The 14,495-nt window shown below is 38.6% G+C and overlaps 1 long non-coding RNA gene across 1 annotated transcript; it reads left to right on the top strand.

Annotated features, from left to right (window-relative positions):
• The first annotated feature begins 622 nt into the window (after nucleotides 1-622).
• Nucleotides 623-5,463, top strand: LOC134803880 (uncharacterized). Its single transcript, XR_010146048.1, has 3 exons — nucleotides 623-742; nucleotides 2,497-2,619; nucleotides 5,260-5,463. It is a non-coding gene; the product is annotated as an uncharacterized LOC134803880 (long non-coding RNA).
• The last annotated feature ends 9,032 nt before the right edge of the window (nucleotides 5,464-14,495 follow it).

Below are 14,495 nucleotides of genomic sequence, written 5' to 3'. Positions count from 1 at the left end.
CATTTTATTTCATTTCTACTATTTTATATCGCACTCATTGACGTATTATATCTAAGGACGGGCGCTACGGGCACTAAAAATGGTACTAGTTCAGTGGTGTTACTCACGAATTCTAGCCAATCGTGCAGTCTAACGCAACTAGTTGCGACCAATAGCGCGCGTGATGCGAACTCATCAACCAATCGCGCGCGTGGTGCGAACTCATCAACCAATCGCGTTGTACCAATGGTGTCATACTGGCCCCTGTCATGCCTCATTATTATTGCCTGTAAAGCCAGTCCCTAGATATCTATGTCAATGATCGCACTATACATACCTAAATGTTTGTGGTATTAAATAAATAAAAAATCTCTCTCTCGCTCTCTCTCTAATTTCGTTCTCGCTCGGCACTCCAAAAAAAATTCAATAAAATAGACAGTTCCGATAAAACATAAAATAGGGGAAAAATATCAGGTTATGGCGGATTACCGAGCCAGTAGACTTTATTAGACTTTATAGACCGGGATATGGACCGTGATTACTTTTTGTATTATTTTCGAGCTGCCGATATTTCGACGCAGTTACATGCAGGTGCATGTATTCTATGGTAAATTTATGATGAATTAATAATTTTCAGCCGAGACGGCGGACAACGGATTCAGGATAACGCCAGACACCTACGTGGACGACGGGAAACCCTACCTGGAGTTTACATGCACGGCGTATTTACACGCAGGAGACCAGCTTTTGTGGCAAAGAGGAAGTAAATAATAGTAGATTGTTAACCAAGGGATGAAAGTCACTCATTTCTGCCGAGGTAGTTTGGCGTTCGAACGCAGTGAGAGCGCCAATAGTCCGAGGCTGAAATGATGCCTTTCATCCGAGTTAAACACTCTACTTTTCATTTCGAATACGAGGAAAGTAAAATGCATGTGTTTTTTTAAAAACATGAGAAAGTAGACAAGTTTATAGTAAATCTTGAGGGTATTTTCAATTAACAATTTAGGCAAAAGCCGCAAAAGTGTCGTTATTTATGGAATGGGGAGATAAAAATGTCAGAATGGAAATTGTATAACAAATCCATTTAAACCCACATTTAAATTGCTTATCGTGATGATTATGACCCTCTTTCAGAGTATGAGAAATTAAAATAATTTTACCAACAAACAAAAAACACTAGACTATTCTCCCTAACCCTAGGGATTTATAGCTTTTTTTTTCACAATCCATAACTCCCGCGGGAACAATGTAGGCCTTTATCCTTCAGTACACCTGCATGAAATAAGGTATTTTCGGAGCAAGTGTGATGAAAAAATATTTTTGTTTCATAAACAAGGTCAAACGATGGTACTATTTGAGAAGAAATACGACAGTGGTTATAAGACAATCAAGTTGACGTGGCCTCTCCAGAATGTCGACAATAATACCAAAATAGCTTGCGGCAGAAAGGTAAAGAAAAACAACGGCGTATTTGAATGGGTGTATAGCAAGAAGATTCCAATTGTTTTCAGAACAGTTAAGAAGACTTTGGGTAAGTAACTAAAGTGTATTCATCCTTATAGTCTGTATATTTAGGTATTATAAAAGTAAACAAACAATTTGCAAATTCTCGGGTAGTTATAACATTTATTGGTTCTTCTTCTTTATATTTAAGAGCTGTGCTCTTGTGGGTGGAGCAATCTCCAACTCGTCCGGTCCTCTGCCAACTCCTTAACCTTCTGCTATGTATTTATTAACTAACCAACCAAATACAAAACCGCCTGGATCAGTCACTGGACGACTTGACTTTAATCTCCATTATTTGATCATGTAATGTTTTCATCTACCTTCATCTGGCTTAAGGAGCCATTTGAGGGTAGATTTTGTTTACTTTTATTTAAATACCTAAAGAAGATACAGAGTTATAGTTAAGAAGACTTTGGGTAAGTAACTAAAGTGTGTTCATCCTTATGTGTCTTATCATGTAAACAAACTTGACGTCATAATTGTCATTCCAACAATACGATTCATCAATACGACCACAGACGTCGTAATGTCAGATGTTTTTGAGGTGATCCGTTCGTTACTGCGATTATTGATGAAAACCTTATTAGAAATGATATTTTTCAGTGGTTATTTGGTTGATTTCAATACTTTGTGAGCTTCTTTAAGAATACAAGAACCATTAACGTATATATCTATATACTGGCCTTACGGGCACTAAAAATGGTACTAGTTTAGCGGTGTGACTCACGAATTCCAGCCAATCGTGCAGTCTAACGCAACTAGTTGCGACCAATAGCGCGCGTGATGCGAACTCGTCAACCAATCGTGCGCGTGACTGAACTCATCAACCAATCGCCTTGTTTTTTGTGCCACATTAGCACATTACATGATGATATCGCTGGATCCCACCAGTGGGAAAAGGGTATAGTGGGCCTTATAAAATAGAATATACTGTGGGTCGATTTATACAAGGTTGTTCCATAATTTTCCTTCGGTTATTACGAATAATTATGTCCTAATTTTCATTTTCAGCCGACACTTGGGGCCCTTGGGTGTGGCCCGTGGAAAACGTAATGAACAACACAACACTTATAGAGCTCACCTGTTGGGCATACCTGTACAAAAATGAGTTCGTTTCCTGGTACCAGACGCAAGGTGCGAAACACTCATTTACAAATACAAATACAAATATATTTATTTTCCAAATTGACATGACATGAAACCTTAGTAATAAAATTAAATTAAAATTAACTATAGGATATGTACAACAGCTTCTTAGAACAAACAATAGCCCTCACACTAGGTCGAGCCTGTGTCGTGAGGACTGTGGGACCTAAGATTTACCAACAAGATGCGTAGGATACAGGTCTGATACTTAAAAGTAAAATAATACTACTTATATCAAAGATTACTAAACACAGAGAAGAAAGAAATTTGTACAGATATGCTCCGGGTTGTGTGTGTGTGTGTGTGTGTGTGTGTGTGTGTGTGTGTGTGTGTGTGTGTGTGTGTGTGTGTGTGTGTGTGTGTGTGTGTGTGTGTGTGTGTGTGTGTGTGTATGTATGTGTGTGTATGTGTGTGTGTGTGTGTGTGTGTGTGTGTGTGTGTGTGTGTGTGTGTGTGTGTGTGTGTGAGAGAGTGATCCTGTGTATGCGGTGCGTTATTGCAAGGGTTTTAGTATGTCTTCGGTGGCCTTGTAGGAAAGAGAGATTAACCATTTCTTAATGGTGTACAGCAGTTCTTTGAGAGACAATGTTTGGACGTTGAAAGCTTTTAATATTTGGTTATAAATATATGGATGTAGAAACTGTGGGTAGCGTCGCGAGTACGATGTTTTGGTCAAACTTTGTGGGACACAAAAAACCCTTTTGCGTTGTAATGCTGCGTATGTGGGGGAGTTAAGAGTGAGTTTGTGCATCAGCATGGCGACTCTGCAGACAAATAATTGACGAACTGAAAGTAATTGGGTTTCGGAGAAAAGTTGGTCTGTAGGATGTTGGTAGGGCTTTTTGTACGTTACCTTGAGAACAGCTCTTTGTGCCCTTTCTAACCCGAGCATCGTGGTGGTACCAGCTCCGCCCCATACTGATATACAATACCCCAGTATAGACTGACATAAGGCAATGTAGACTTGACGCAGGACTCGGTTATCAGCGGAATCCCGAAGTAGGCGCATAACATAAATCAATTTACTGACTCGCTGTGAAAGTGAACCTATGTGTTGCTTAAATGAGAAGTGCTGATCAACTTCAACACCCAAATACCGAATGCAATTCGTTCGGCTGATCGAATCGCAGGCGTCATTCGATGATGGACCAGCAGCACACTTGACATGAAGGGCCGTGACTAGCCTTGGCTCAGAAGCTTTGGTTTTGTGAAAACAAATATATTTGGCTAAATGCTCTAAGGAAACAAATATATTTCCTTAGAGCATTTAGTAACTGGAGACGTCATGGCTGTCATTTTCTGTACGAAACAGTCTGCCGATTTTTGCGGGGGAGGGGACGTCAAATGTATTGCTATTTCTACATGATTTCTACGTAACGTACAAATAGCCATGTCAGTCCATGCAAAAGTTTGCACAATTGACAAGGTTTTCGGCAGAGGGGTAAGCTCTTAAAATTAATTAAATAAATAAATAAATAAATGAATATTTTTACATCTCCAAATTTAATGCATCATTAACCAAGGAAACTATACTAACTAACTAACATTTTTATAGTGTAGTTTTACAGTTTGGCGAAACTTTAATTTTAGGTACACTGTATTTTGTGTTTTGTTAAATAAAAAAAATACTTTCAATATTACATATTGTAATGTACCTAATTGTTTAGGTACAGTCGCCATCAGATATATCGGAGCGGCCAAGGTGTTCACAATATCTGAACACGCGCTCTAACGCCCTGACAATAGAGGCGTGTTCCGATATTTGTGAGCACCTTGGCCGCTCCGATATATCTGATGGCGACTGTACCTACTGTGTGTTACATTCATAAGTTGCTTTTTATTTTTCATATCACTTTGTAACATTTTGTATTAACTCGCTTTATTTTTAATTGGAAATTTGGTTAGGTATATCGTGAGTTGTACCTACCTATTAGCCGATTTAACAAATTTTTTGGACATTTTGATTACACATGTGTCGTTCACGAGTGAGTGATTTAAATGAACTCTATCATTTGACTGAACTCACTCACTCTTCAACTCAGTACAGTTTTAACTCGCTCATTTCGCTCAGTCGCTCGTCTACCTCAGTGTCCCTTGCCCGCCCTTTCCCACAGCGTGAGGAGCGCGTGAGTGAGACGATTCGAATAGGTTTCGGAACGGATCGGAAGAATTCGGAGGGTGTCGGGAAATCATGGCGGGATCATATCGCGTGATTCGCCATCTTCGTCGCACTTCTTATGACTGTGTGTATCGTCTCACTCGTAATATAGTCTACAGATCCACTGAGCGAAATGAGCGAAATTAACGAAATGAGTGATATATATCACCGCGAAGGAAAGATACGAATCAATCTTTTCAACTCAGTGAACGGTTTTGCGCATCTCTAATTTTGATAATTAATGTTTGTCGTTTCATAAAGCAAATGCAATTAATCGCAAATGCCTTGCCTAGTTAGCTACTTCTCGCACTATTGCCTACAATGTACAGTCACCAGCAATAATATGTTACTCTTCGAAGGCCGCAAAAATATGACAGGCTCTTATGGCTCTACAAATAAGATCGTGTCAGATTTTTTGCGGCCTTCGTTCTGTATCATAATATTGCAGGTGACAGTACATATTTTTTTAGATAAAGATACAAGAGAACGATTATCTATGATACAACAAGATAACGAATACAGTTATGTGAAACTGGAGCTTACAAAGGCGCTTAAATTATCTGATAATGGTACTAACGTTTTCTGCGCGAATGAAACCTTAGAGTCGGACTATAGTATCAAGAAGATTGCAGAGAGTGAGCATGTCCCACTTGTGTATCAAACACATACGGAAACTTCAGGTAAGTGAGAAATATATGCGATATAGAAATATAAATATATATAATGAATAGGTACTTATTAGCAAAGATAATTTGAAATGGAGGAATATTGTCAATGTAAATTATGTTGTCAGTATATTTACTGCCATCTATCGGCACCCCATTGCCAATTTGCATCTAGATCTCAAAAACAAAACAGTAAACCAAGAAGTGTCCGACACCTTAGACAAATATCGCAAACGAATGGAGAAACACCCAAACATACTCGCGATAAACCTGATGAAGGAACCACCTAACACTACTTTTACAAGGCTGAAGAGAAGAGCACCCCAAGATCTTATAAAATAAATATAAGATTTTATGAAAATGATGGGCGTATCAAAGGATATTGCACCGCGCACGACTATTAAAAATACTTAATTTCCAGCTAAATGTCAAAGATAGACAGCTTGCAGGATTGAAATGGAATAAAAATAGTTATTTGTACAACAAGAGATCAAAGTTTGATATTTCTTCGAGTGCTTATTTTGAGTCCCGTGCAAGCGAAAGATTCTATAATAGATTCACAAGCGTAGCGAGTGAATCTAATTTAGAATTTTGAGCGTAGTAAGGGATTCAAAAGCGCACGAGATGTAAATAAGTTTGATCTCGTGTAGTACACAAAATTTTTCACCCTAAGCAGTGAGAACATACCTAGAGGGACAGAGATAATAGAACCCAAGTATATCGAACTTGTATTAGACCCCGCATGTTGAAATGACATTTGACTATAAAGGTCACTTGAATGTCATTTTGTCTCACTCAGTGAGCAAAATCGCATTTTGCTCACTGAGTGAGACAAAATGACTCAGTGAGCAAAATCGCATTTTGCTCACTGTTTTTAAGAAGCAAAGTACCCTTGTTCGAGCTGCTGAGGTGAAAAAAATCTTTCGACACAAATGATTAAAACTTTTAGAACGCCATTTGACTTTGATCATTATTCTTTCACTGATATGTGTTAAATTTGTTAAATATCAAAAAGTATCGCCATCTACTAGAGAGTAGGCTAAAGATATGACGCCATCCCTCGCAAAGATATATCGCACCATTCCTTTGTTCTATCCTCGAGTAGGTGACGACACTTTCTCACATCTTTCACAGTCAGCAATAAATAACATTATTTCTAATTTCCAGTCAATATGTCAAGCGTGTGGGTGACGCCTGACAGTCACACCGACGATGGCAGATCAGTGATGGAGTTCACATGCCACGCTTACCTGCGAGCAACAGATATATTATCATGGTTTCAAGTTATAGGTAAGTTAGCTAAACGCTATACTATCAGCATTGCGATACAGCGAGGAAATGCCGCCAGCATCCTTGGTACAATGCCTCAAGGGCCTATTTTAGATTTAAGCTAGTTATTAATTTCGTTTAGTAGTACCACTGTATATATATTGTATGTAAATAAATGTTTTCATTCAACGCTATACTTACTACTTTAGGAAGGGGAGTGTCGCGCGCAGAGTACGATTGTAAGATTTTGACTGTCATTTCTGACTTATGTATTACTTTATTGCAATGGGTCCCATTCAGATCCTCAAAGTAAACCTGATCGACTGATAATTATAATAGAAACTTGCCAACTAACCTTTTCAAAAATACAATACAATACTAATACTTGCTAATACTCTTTATTGTACACCTCATTACAGAAAACAATACAAACAATACAGAAAAGAAGAGGTTAAACAACAGGCAAATACAATAATTAACATTAGATAGATCATTGACGTATATATCTAAGGACTGGCCTTACGGGCACTAAAAATGGTACTAGTTCAGCGGTGTCACTTACGAATTCCAGCCAATCGTGCAGTCTAACGCAACTAGTTGCGACCAATCGCGCGCGTAATGCGAATTCTTCAACCAATCGCGCGCGTGTTGCGAACTCATCAACCAATCGCGTTGTAGCGGTGTCACACCGCTGTACTGGCCCCTGTCATGCCTCATTATTATTGCCACTAAGGCCAGTCCCTAGATATCTATGTAAATGAGGTAGACAGACAATAACACCTTTAAAATATGTACTCTCTGTTTTAAAAATCTACCTGTTTCAGATTCAAATAAAACAGAAAGGCTTGAAGCAATCCAGCAAGATGAGAAGCTTGGATATAGAGCAATCAAGTTGCTAAAATGTCTGGGACCAACAGACAACAATACTCTAATATACTGCGCCAAGGAAACCGTGTCGTCAAGTGGCATCTTGAGGGAAGGACCAAGGAGTGATAAGATTTCGATTTTGTTTCCAAGAGGTAATGAAAATTAAATAGGTATCAATGGTGCTAGAGTCAGGCCAAGAAAATTCCGCAGAGATTTTGTCAGCACAGCACTGCAAGTGTTATTTAAGGATGACTCACGTTAGACCGGACCGGAGCTTCCGGAGCTTACTTTTCTATGACACGACAGGCCGCACCTTCCCCGTCTCCCCCGTACCGCGCAGGCGAGGACTCATTTAAGCGGTCGGTCTATACATTAACTAATTTTACGGTTGAGCTCACGTATTTTTAGACACTAGCGTGTTTCTAATATTTGACGTTCGTGAGCGGTAAACTCTCAATATAACTTGGGACAACAGTAGCTTTAAAATCAGAAACAAATTATTCAAATCAACCCTCTAACGCTCATATAAGGTGGAAATATTTGCTGGGTAAGGTCTTGGTAGCTCAGATGGCAGGCACTTGGCTAGTGATCCGGTGATCGTGGGTTCAAGTTCCACTCAAGACAGTGAATTTTTCCACTTTTAATTGGTTTCTAAGCTGTATAGCATCGTTCGCAGACGTTTCTGCTTGATACAAAATCAATTTAACAGTAAGTATCTTTGTTGTAAATATTTTGCTATCAATATGTAAGATAATATCATTTGGTTAAACGGCGGGTTGGTAATGGTATCGTAAGTAGAAACTAATTTGGTTCATTAATCGGGATGAGGGCATTAAGAAGCGCCGGTGGCCTGGCGGTAAGAGCGTGCGACTAGCAATCCGGAGGTCGCGGGTTCAAACCCCGGCTCGTACCAATGAGTTTTCGGAACTTATGTACGAAATATCATTTGATATTTACCAGTTACTTTTCGGTGAAGGAAAACATCGCGAGGAAACCGGACTAATCCCAATAAGGCCTATTTTGCCCATCTGGGTTGGAAGGTCAGATGGCAGTCGCTTTCGTAAATAGTGCCTACGCCAATTCTTGGGATTAGTTGTCAAGCAGACCCCGCTCTCATGAGCCGGTGGCATAAATACCAGGACAACTCGAGGAAGATGACAGCGGCATAAACGTATATTATTATTATTTTTTTCTTTTTATCTGCAGAAAAACCATACGTCACCGTTGCACCAAGCAAAGACATTATTATATTTAAAGAAAAAGAGGTAAAGTCGTTGGTTTGTAGTGGAAGTAAGCCTGTCAACAATAGAACATACACATGGTACATGGAAGGTAAGCTCCAGATATATGGCTTGATTTATGAAATAGTGCATTCCTGTTGCCAGGGAGGTTTTGGGATTATACTGAACAACTTTTACTATGGGACCAACCACGAAATCACGAAAAAAAAATTCCGCTGATACATACGTTTATACTGGTCCATTTTCTATTTTTATTTCATTAGCCTACAGGAGAGTCACACTGCTGGGCAAAGGCCTCCACCATTTTCTATGGGAGGGTAAATTTTGTTTTCAGTCGAGTCGCTCAATACTGGGTTCTCCCACATATTTCGACGCGGAATCGGCAAAATCCGCGCGAAAAAGTCGCCGTTCGGCTCGGCTCGCATCGGCCGGCGCCTGCCGACGCGTCGACGGCTTTTTCGCTCTTGTTGCGCGGACATAAAGTTTTTTCCTATCGGCTTTTGCCGAATGCACATGATATATCTGGGGACACCCAAATACTTAGGGCCTGATTCACAATGTCCAAGTAAAGTCCTGATAAGAATAGAATAGAATAGAATAGAATAGATTTATTCGTAAGCACAAACAATCGGAACAGTACATAGTATAAAAGAAAACACAAAATAAGATTAAAGTGCCACGAAATGGCCCCATCTCAGCATGATAAGCTATTTGCCACTTAGGTATCTGACGAACAAAGTCATCGTTGGCGTTTCCAAACTTGAAATAAGCTTACAACCTAAAATACCTTTACAAATTAAAGTAGTTTTATTTGGCAGTTAATTTATAATTAAGAAAGTTCGCTAACATATTCCAATCAAAACTATGATTTTTTAAGGTCCACATTCCCCCAAATCCGAACTTCATCAACATTTCGAAGAACATAAAAATGAAAACCATCTACAATTGATCGGGAATAAATCCTACCATGAAAGTCGGCTGTATTGTGTTCAGGAATATAATTTAAAACTGAAACTTACGGGAAATGGTCACAAAACAATTAATTATGGTGAACTGGTGAGATCAAACATGATCACTCTGCTCTACGAAGGACTAGGAAACTTGAAAGGTAATTAGTTAAATTAATATTGCATGCATTAATCCGGCTCGAAGGACCACTTTGTTTAAATAAGTTGCTAAGTTACCTGTACCAAAGACATATGTAACTTCGTATAAGATGAATAAAGTCGAAGGAAAAAACGTGCCTCGGAAATCAAGAAAAAGTTATTCTCGGATAGATGGCGCACACACCTTTGGCCTATGGTCGGCTAGATGGCGTGACGACACCGTTTCATATTTAACTATTTTAACACAGATATCAGTGAATGAACATGGGTCAAAATGATATAAAAATAATACAATAATTTATCCATATATATACATTTTTTTGATAATTTTATACGTTTTCATTTTGTGTTTTAGTCGTTTGTCGATAGATGGCAGTAAATTTACTGTGACTACAAAATTTACTATAACAGGACCCCTCTATACTGTCTATTCTCTTTGCCAGTACCAATCGTTTATTCTCATATTTGACAGTTATATTTGTATGTTCTACGATGAACTACCGTTACTTAGTTTGCGTTTGTAACAGCGCCATCTTTTATGAAATTTGGATATCAAACTTAACAAGAAATAAATAAGTAAATAGATAAATTCACTGTTGCCTAAGATAACGTGTTCTTTTTTCATTTTGCCTTTATTTTATAACTTTATCCTCCTAAGGCCCAGCCATGCAAATGAAATGCAATATTTGCCACAGAAATTTGAACCTTTAGTGTAGGAAATAGAGTTTATTTTGAGTTGTTTAAAAACTGAACGAAACAAAGCAAAAGCAACTCTGTTCCAATCGAATATGATTTAAATTTCATTGAACTGAATAAGTACTTTAGGTAGGACCTTGGGCCTTAGGGCAATATAAATTAAGATTAAAATAAAATGATATATATTATCGTTGTCTCAGTACCCACAACACAAGCCTTCTTAAGCTTACCGTGGGGCTTAGTCAATTTGTGTTAAAAATGTCCTATAATGGCTATAATATTGATTTATTTTTTATTAAAAGGGGCCGTGAGAAGTAACGACAGGAAAAACTGCATTAATTATTAATTTCCTTAAATACTATTTCAACTAGATTCAAAGTGACGGCTAAGTTAAAAAGATACACGATACAATAAATTTATACCACATTGATGACAAACAAGCATACGGCCTACCTAATGGTAAGCGGTGTCCATAGCTTATGGACGCTTGCAACTCCAAAGAAACCCTTTCCGACCCTTTAAAAACTTGTACCTACACTCCTTTTATATGTAAAATTTTCTTTTCATATATTTTTGTGGTATTTTTCAGCCAAGCCACAAGTGACCCCAAAAAGTTTTGTGGACAAACGCATGCCCTACATGGAGTTCACATGCTTCGCTTTTGCAGAACCAGGGGAAGTGTTATCTTGGTACCGGTCTAAAGGTGAGAATTCCTATTAATATTTATGTCAAAGTAACTTTGTCTGTCTGTCTAACTGTTATCTGTTCACGCTTAAACCACAGAAACGATTTGGTTGAAATTTGGTATGGAGATAGTTTTAGGCCCGAAGAACAATATAGGATAGTTTTTAAGAGCGCTATTACATTTCGGCGTTGAGCGAGTTTAGGTATTTTACGCGCTGCGGCAGGCCGTGCGAGCTCAGTACGCCGATCCCTTCTACCACACTCGCACTACAATGATGGATTAAACATTCTTGATCCTTCGCGAAGCATATTGAAATCAACCATAACAACACTAACTGTACTTAACTTTTAAAGGGTTTACCCTTGAATTGCCGACAGACATTTCATCGAATGTTATTTCGAAGACAACGTTTCAAGTATTTTCATTTCATCGACATGTTATTGCGTCGAAGAATCGATACTAGTAAATTTAAATCGGGGACTTTTAATTGGTACTTGAGTTATTTTGCATATAGTTTATATCGTGTTATTTCTTTACGGGTTTTCTTATTTCATTTTGGATTGTATTTAATAAAATTTATTACGCGTAAAATTATTTCAATTTGTAATAAGCACCACACAGAAATGAAAGCGGTTCGTTTCTGTGTGGGTCGCAGTTCTAACCTAACCTAAACCTACTTTGATAGCCGTTCGTTTCTGTATGGGGTCACAGGTCGCAGTTCTAACCTAACCTAAACCTACTTTGAAAGCCGTTTGCTTTGTGTGGGGTTGCAGATCTAACTTAACCTAAACCTACTTTGAAAGCCGTTCGTTTGTGTGGGGTCGCAATTCTAACCTAACCTAAACCTACTTTAAAAGCCGTTCGTTTCTGTGTGGGTTCGCAGTTTTAACTTAACCTAAACCTACTTTGAAAGCCGTTCGTTTCTGTGTGGGGTAGCAATTCCAACCTAACATAAACCTACTTTAAAAGCAGTTCGTTTCTGTGTGGGGTCGCAGTTCTAACCTAACATAAACCTACTTTGAAAGCCGTTCGTGTCTGTGTGGGGTCGCAATTCTAACCTAACCTAAACCTACTTTGAAAGCCGTTCGTTTCTGTGTGGGGTCGCAGTTCTAACCTAACCTAAACCTACTTTGAAAGCCGTTCGTTTCTGTGTGGGGTCGCAGTTCTAACCTAACCTAAACCGACTTTGATAGCCGTTCATTTCTGTGTGGGGTCGCAGTTCTAACCTAACCTAAATCTAAAATTCTTACAACAGAAAAATGTATAAACGTGTAGTACGACATATAAAAATGTATTAAAGTAATACGTCGAACAAATGAATTGCAATGTTTAGTAGTTGTGCCAATTAAAATAATTTGAAACGAATTAGCGATCAAGTAATATTCGTAGAAGTAATATTTCTACGTAGTAAGAAAAATTGAAATAAATTGTATATGAAACAAAATAACGCCAAACAATATTACTAGTACTAACGTTTCGACGAATCGTTGTCGATGAAATAATATTCGATGAAAAGTATGTCGGCAAAACAAGGGTACACCCTTTTAAAGTTCTAAAACTGTTATTTGGTAAGTACGAAAATACTAAATGCAGTGCAAATGTACATAGGGGCTGTTCATAAATTACGTCATCTATTTTTGACGATTTTTGACCCCCCCCCCCCCACCCTTAAATCATCCAAAAATCAAGCTTCGGATGAATCTGTTTCCTCCTACGTCATGTTACCATCATCCGATGTCCAGACCCCCCCCCCCCCACTCCTCCCATTTGAAACGACGTAATTTATGAATAGCCCCATACTCGTACTTATGAAGGTATATTACTCGAAAGAAATTATAGGTACCTACTCGCTTATTTACATGTTTCGTCATTGCATTTGGTACCTATAGGTTGTAAAGTTTGTATCAACGAGGGTTTAAAAACGAACTGGTACTGAGGATCTGATGATGATTAAGGTGGTCACGGATACCAATCAACCATGTAGTAACATGATTAGGCTCGTTTGATTCGTCTCAACAAGATCTTTGACACTGAAGATACACAGGGTCTGATGATGGAGCTGGAAGGTGGCCACGGGTACCAGTCTATCATGTAACTAAACAACTTCGTGTTTGGGCTCGTTTGATTCGTCTCAACAAGATCTTTGAGACAAGACAGTACTCAGGGTCTGATGATGGAGCTGGAAGGTACCATTACCAATCAACCATGCAACTAAACCACATCGTGTTTAGGATCGTTTGATTCGTCTCAACAAGATCTTTGACACTAGGTGATACTCAGAGTCTGATGATGGAGCTGGAAGGTGGTCACCGGTACCAATCAACCATGCAACTAAACCACTTCGTGTTTAGGCTCGTTTTATTCGTTTCAACAAGATCTTTGACACAAGATAGTACTCAGGGTCTGATGTTGGAGCCGGAAGGTGGTCACCGGTACCAATCAACCATGCAACTAAACCATTTCGTGTTTAGGCACGTTTTATTCATCTCAACAAGATCTTTGACACAAGGTAGTACTCAGGGTCTGATGATGGAGCGCGAAGGTGGCGACGGGTACCTGTCAATCATCATCAGCTCCATCATCAGACCCTGAGCAGTATCTTGTCTCAAACATCTTATTGCGAGGAATCAAACGAGCCCAAACACGAAGTGGTTCAGTTACATGGTAGACTGGGGGTAAGTAATAGAACGTATACAAACCTATAATATATTGCTCAGAATATATAAATTCAATTAGTATAATTTTGAATGGCATAACGTGCAATAAGTATAACGTGCGATACGTATAACAATGAATTCTGTAATTTTATAATGTATAATGAACTTTACATATAATATCGTTTCTGATAAGTATAAAAAGGTATAATGTTGAAATAATATAATATACAAAACAAATACCACGCAATAAACCTAACCTTTTATTTTTTTGGGGGGTAACAGTTCTAACCTAACCTAATACTTTTCTGGTAGCAGTTTCTTTCTCTGAGGGGTCACAGCTCTAACCTAACCTAACCTACCTTTCTGGTAGCAGTTTTTTCTGTGGGGGGTCACAGTTCTAACCTAACCGAACCTACTTTTCTGGTAGCAGTTTCTTTCTCTGAGGGGTCACAGTTCTAACCTAACCTAACCTACTTTTCTGGTAGCAGTTTCTTTCTCTGAGGGGTCACAGTTCTAACCT

The sequence above is a fragment of the Cydia splendana genome, chromosome 27 (genome assembly GCF_910591565.1).
Source record: "Cydia splendana chromosome 27, ilCydSple1.2, whole genome shotgun sequence".
Taxonomy (NCBI): domain Eukaryota; kingdom Metazoa; phylum Arthropoda; class Insecta; order Lepidoptera; family Tortricidae; genus Cydia; species Cydia splendana.
This window is presented reverse-complemented; position numbering and strand designations above follow the sequence as displayed.